This window comes from Megalobrama amblycephala, linkage group LG1, assembly GCF_018812025.1.
Source record: "Megalobrama amblycephala isolate DHTTF-2021 linkage group LG1, ASM1881202v1, whole genome shotgun sequence".
NCBI classification, from domain to species: Eukaryota; Metazoa; Chordata; class Actinopteri; order Cypriniformes; family Xenocyprididae; genus Megalobrama; species Megalobrama amblycephala.
In genome coordinates, this window is record NC_063044.1 from 41196743 (window position 1) to 41203157 (window position 6415).

At 35.8% G+C, this 6415-nt stretch overlaps 1 long non-coding RNA gene across 2 annotated transcripts in view; it reads left to right on the forward strand.

The window, feature by feature from the left end:
• Nucleotides 1–3509, forward strand: part of LOC125269989 — a 25165-nt gene extending 21656 nt beyond the window's left edge. The window contains exons 2-3 of one of the 2 annotated variants that reach the window (XR_007185234.1): nt 771–901; nt 2260–3509. This is a non-coding gene — a long non-coding RNA (uncharacterized LOC125269989). Of the gene's footprint in view, nt 902–2259 lie in introns of both variants that reach the window. The other variant, XR_007185232.1, reaches the window with a different exon arrangement.
• Nucleotides 3510–6415: the final 2906 nt, after the last annotated feature.

The window sequence follows — 6415 nt, forward strand, 5'->3', positions numbered from 1 at the left end:
AGAACCAACCATCCTAACAGTCTTGCGATTTGGATGGAAAACCCATGAAAAAATATATCATACTTGAAATGTTGACTTTACTGGCTACTTGCAAATAATCAAAGAAAAAAATTGGAAAATGATAACAAAAATCATGAGAGGTCAGCTGATACACACAGCATACCCATAGGGTTGTTGCTTAGGGTCTGGGACCAAAAAAAGCTTGCGGCATTTGCCAGGTGGGAAACAGTTAGAGGAGCTCCATATGCTAGCTGTAGCTGTGTTCTCCAGAGACTTCAATTAGAGCCATCCCTCAGGGTGTGAAAGCCACACCAATATGCTGCTGTGTTACACCAATTAAGCCCTGGTCAACCTTATCTTGTGATCATAATGCATTTTACACAGCCAAAAGTCAAGTTTAAAGCCCTTTTCTGGAAGGATATGAGGAATGATGGTTTTTTTAAGAGTAATACTAATGCCAAGCTCCAAATAAACCCACTGATACAACTAGAGATGTTCGAGTGCAGGTAATTAATCCTTGAGTGTAATTATATGGCTTGCTATTATGAAGGTGATCATCTAGGCTGGATTACATGAGAACTCAATTTTACAGTACTTCTTGAAGAGAAGCAATTACACCCCTGGTGAAACTGTAGTAATATTACAGCGTTTCTTTAACATTAAGTTGGTCACCACTCATGTTGTGTATACTGAATGTTTCTAAATGTTTCATTTATTTTCTGTTGAAAGACTTTATTACTAACAAAATCTTTGTTTAATGTGATCTCTAGATTCCTTTAAATGTTCAGAAGAAGCCACCAGAGACCTTCCTGTTCTCCTTTCCCAGCAGCTACTTACAGCTTGAAGGGTCCAATTGTGCTCTTTCTTCCTAGTTTTCTAGTTAACCGTCAATTGAGTCCAGGTGAATGGGACAATTGCACAATTGTACTAAGAATTTATGATCATGTTTGCATGTTGCCTTTCCCATGTGTTGTTCTGGGAACATACAGAAGCCCCAAAACTTATTAGGACACTTTAGCCACATTTAAAAATGAATTTCACTGCATTAGCAGTGCATTTTAAACCTAACAGCTTGTTAGGTTTAAAAATGAAGACATATTTGAAACAGTTCACGTGATTTCAGCAGTTTAGCCGTTTGATAGGAGATCTGAATCACTAATTCGAAACAAAAGATTCATAATGCTCAGAAGCTTCATGAAGCAGTGTTTTGAAATCAGCCCATCACTAGATATTGTTGAAAAGTCATTATTATGGGTTTTTTTTGGCACACAAAAAGTATTCTTGTCGCTTTATAATAAGATATAACCACTGAACTCACATGAACTGTTTGAAAAATGTCTTTAGTACCTTTACGGACCTTGAGAGTTTGAATGGCATTGCTCTCAATGCACGCCTCACTGAGCCATCGGATTTCATCAAAAATATCTTAATTTGTGTTCAGAAGATGAACTAAGGTCTTACGGGTGTGGAACAACATGAGGGTGAGTCATTAATGACATTATTTTCATTTTTGGGTGAACTAACCCTTTAAATTGATCAAAGGTGACAGTAAAGAGATTTATTATATTACAAAAGATTTCTATTTTAAATAAATGCTGTTCTTTTGAACTTTCTATTCATCAAAGTATCCTGGGGGAAAATGTTAATACTAAAATATTAAGCAGCTATTTTTAACATTGATAATAATAAGAAATGTTTCTTGAGCATCAAATCACCATATTAGAATGATTTCTGAAGGATCATGTGACACTGAAGACTGGAGACATTTATTTTAAACATAAAAATCGTACTGACCCCAAACTTTTGAATGGCACATTTACTATATACACCTTGGGACCAATGCTGAAAAGAACAGCTGAGTGAAAAGACTTTTTTTATCATTTTTAATCAAACCTTGATATCTGCATTTAATGCAATGACATTAAAGAGTATTTAAGTGTCCCTAGAATGTCCTCAAGTGTCCAAACACATTTTGAGGCCACTGTATTTGGAGATTTTTGTGTAAAATCTATCAAAATACTCTCTTATATTGTGTCAGACTGCAAAAGTGATTGACAAATATGTGGAAAAGTAAAGGTATCATGCATGTTTACCCCTTACCTTTCTGTCATTATTATCTTCACCCAGCCTGTCCATATAGGGTGAATTCAGGTTGATTGGAAAACTTTTCCCAAGTCATCTCAATGGCAAAAAGTGTCCCAATCACCCTGAATTCACCCTACAATACAGGAGTTGAAGTTACAGTTATTTGTTTTTCAGCTTCCAGCAGCCAGAATGATGCACTTCATGGTGATAGATAAAAATCCCATGCTCAAGAACAAGTAAGAGCATTGTCTACAATTTCAAGATGCTCTCAGAGGAAGTAAACAAGCTGACATGTAGACGTGGAATTAAAACCCCTCTTCTTTCCCCCCTTCCATGTGACTGCAAGAGGCATATGACTTCCATAACTTCATCGCTCATTAACCACTGATGGCAGGACACAATTGAGTGAGTGTTTGTGGAACTTGCCCCACATATTCCAGTCTCAGTCCTCGGTCTCTGGCTGTTGGGCAGATCTTCTCCTGTTTCAGATAGCTTCGCCCTGCCTGACAACAGACCGTGAGGAACTTCACATGAGAGTCCCGTGTAAGGAACTATGGGATACAAAGGCCAGTTATGTCCATTTAAATCCCTTAACAAGCACCGCAACAAACAAAAGACAGATTAGCATGATTTACCATGCTGCTATTATTAAATTACCTCATCTACACATGAGCCAACAATTGAGTTACTTTTATAGATGTGTACAGACAGTGGAATAGCTATGAAAAAGCACTGGGTATTCTTTGTTCATTAATATGTTTTGTACAGAAGGCTTTGTTAGGTCAGGAACGGATCGAGTAACCTATTGTTTAGACCAAAATTCATAGCCTATGAGTCAGAGGTATCTTTAAAAACCAATATTACCTATTAGCATTAAGCGCATGCATGAAAAACGACTTTAGGCTAGTCATAGTCCGGGCTTGACTGGAATCTCATTTAAAAAGCACTGTATTTTATATAAAATATAATTAAAATATTGATGGTGAATATTTTATAATGACGCTGATAACGATAAAACAATAAAGAGAAAACGACCAAAATCATATTGTTGTCTGTGGTTTGTGTGTAAATAAAAACTGATGCTATAATGCCACCTAGTGGTAAGCTTCATGCAACCAATGACCATCAGTCCGTTGTCGTATTAAGGCCTGTGATTCCTCCACTGCTCTAGTTTCATTCAGCTCATACATTCACATAAAGGCAACAAGCTCTATTAATGAACTTGATGTCATTTCTGTGTAATGCTGAGAATGAGAGCGAGGATAAGCATTAGACCTAGAGAAAGGACACACACCATTTATGAGGAGACTTTTAAGGACAAAGGGTGGGGGAGCTAGATTTCCTTTTTGGCCTAGAAAAGAAAACACAAGCTTTGCCAGCTTCAGAATTCTCATCATTCCCTGGATATTAACACATTCATTTTAGGCTAAAAAAAAAAAATGCACACCAGACCAGCTATGGTCATATTCGAAGCTCCACCGTGATCCATTCATCTTGTTCTGTATGCATGCTGGATCACTGCAATAACTCTTTAATGTTATATAGAAGTTCACTTAGACATAAACTGTGTATTAAAGCTAAATATGTTCCTTTTTCTAGGACTCACAACGTAATGAACGTGTTCAGGACAAGTATATTAAGTTATATTTAAAAATAAAGTCAGAGGTTCAGAACAACATTCAAAGGCTATATGACTTTTCCAGTTGTTTGTGATTCACTAAATAATTTTTTTAAGTCACAATTTGGACCTAATAAAGAGCTTGGCAAAACTAAAAATGTATATTCATTATGAAATGCACATAAAGATTTTATTAATTTACGAGACTTTTCCAGGTTTAGAAATCATAGTCTACTTACCACTTCATTTATGCAGTTTTTTCAAGAAATCCAGGTTCTTCAAAGAAAAAAACAACTGTTGTTGAGCAGTTGAATTAAAATAAGAAATATCCAGAAATATATACCGCTTTTTGTTTTGTCTAATGATTGTTTTGTCAATTTTAAATCATCTTAAGCCCCCTTTGGTAGTTTGCTGAGGCCCCCTAGTGGGCCCCAGTCCCCTGGTTGATAACCACTGATTTAAGTGTTATCTCTATAAAAAAAAATAATATATAAATAAAGGATTAGTTCACTTTCAAATTAAAATTTCCTGATAATTTACTCTGCCCCATGTCATCCAAGATGTTCATGTCTTTCTTTCTTCAGTCGAAAAGAAATTAAAGTTTTTGATGAAAACATTCCAGGATTTTTCTCCATATAGTGGACTTCAATGAAGCCCAAATGGTTGAAGGTCAAAATTACAGTTTACAGCGATCCCAGATGAGGAATAAGGGTCTTATCTAGAGAAACCATTGCTCATTTTCTAAAATAAATTAAAAATTATATACGTTTGAACCATAAATGCTCATCTTTAACTAGCTCTCTTCTTCTTCTCTATTTGAATTCCAGCAGTGTAGACACTGCTAAGTGTATTACTGCCCTCCACAGGTCAAAGTTTAAACTAAATTATCATATACAATATGCTAGTGCGACTATATAACAATTAGTTCAAACTTTGACCTGTGGAGGGCAGTAATACACTTAGCAGCGTCTACACTGCTGGAATTCAAATAGAGAAGAAGAAGAGAGATAGTTCAAGATGAGCATTTATGTTTAAAACGTATATAATTTTTTTTTTTTTTTTTTTTTTTTAGAAAATGAGCGATGGTTTCTCTAGATAAGACCTTTATTTCTCGTCTGGGATCGCTGTAAACTTTCATTTTGACCTTCAATCATTTGGTCTCCATTGAAGTCCACTATAAGGAGAAAAATCCTGGAATGTTTTCATCAAAAACCTTAATTTCTTTTCAACTGGAGAAAGAAAGACATGAACATCTTGGATGACATGGGGGTGAGTAAATTTTTCAGGAAATTTTAATTTGAAAGTGAACTAATCCTTTAATATAACATTTTTTTCATTCATTCATTCATTCATTCAGGAAATACAATATCGACCAGGGCTAGTTGCAACATGTTGATATTTTAATAATTTATTATAATTTCATTTTCCATAAACAATGGTTCGATTTTTTTTTCATGTTACATTTCCTTTTTTGATGTGTCATGAGTTTTGTTTTATTTTATGTTGTTTTGATGTTGAATTTTGCTTTTTAAAAAAAGCCATATGTAAGAATTTCCATGTATTAATCGCTTTTTTATTGCCAATGTGTGAACAGCTTGTAACAAAACTTAAATACGAGACCTTCCTCGACTTCCTAGGTTGTCTATGAAAGCCTGTAGACTGATTTTTATGTGGACTCGGGACGTTTTTGCCGGGAAAATCGCGTGTGTGCACGAGTGCGAGCACTGGGGGGCAGACCGAGCATTCAGTCACCATTTTAATCAAATTTGAGCTTTTCTATAGTAGGCTAGTAGCCTAAACCTTCATACTCACACTCCGTCTAACTCCATAGGCCTATATTGTAATATTTAAGTGATTTTTACTATGACTGCTACGGTGAGTAACGTGCACGTAACCAGATACTGCGATGCTGAGTTTCTCTTTCCGTGCTCACAGTCTGCTTTAAAACAGACTTCTGCGGTCATCCGCCAAAAAAAAAAAAAAGAAAATTCATCACGTAACAACTTCTTACTCAAATGAGATTGGAGAGACGAGTTTTATTGGGTTTATTAATTTATGTACAAAATAATTCAAAATGAATAGCCTGCATTATAAGCATATTTACTTTTGAGTTGAAAATATAATTTATTTGTAGCATCTTTCAGTCGCTAGTACTATATAGTAGCCTCTGCAGGCGACGCCCAAGCACACACAAACACACAAAATCTTCTCAGCATTTCTCCTCTTCTCTAGCTTGCTTCCCAATCCAGTTGTCAAATAAACCTGGCATTGTATTGCAAATATTGTTGGCTCCTTGACGTCTTGTTCTTTAAAGACGCTTTGAATAAAAGTGTCTGCAAAATGCATGTAAAAGTGAATGTCAAATTCAATTGCATTGCCCCAGATGCAATCAACTGCTTCTGTCTGTAAAGGTGTGAACCAAAGGGTCCATAAAATCAGAACATCAAAGGGACAGTGTTTCTCAGGAAGTGCCAAACCTGTATGTCTTGTGTATTGAAGCTGTTTTGTGTATTGTGGTGTCTGTATGAGGAAGTCCTAACTATTGTTTGTGACACATTTGTCTAAACTGACTTTAACAAACATATCCTGAGAAATACTGGGCAACTAGCTTGACAAGCCCCTGTCACCTCTACAGACCAAAATGGTGAAGTGCCATTCAGAAAACACTCATGTCATGACTGTAATTTGGCTATATCTAAAGGATGAGCAAAA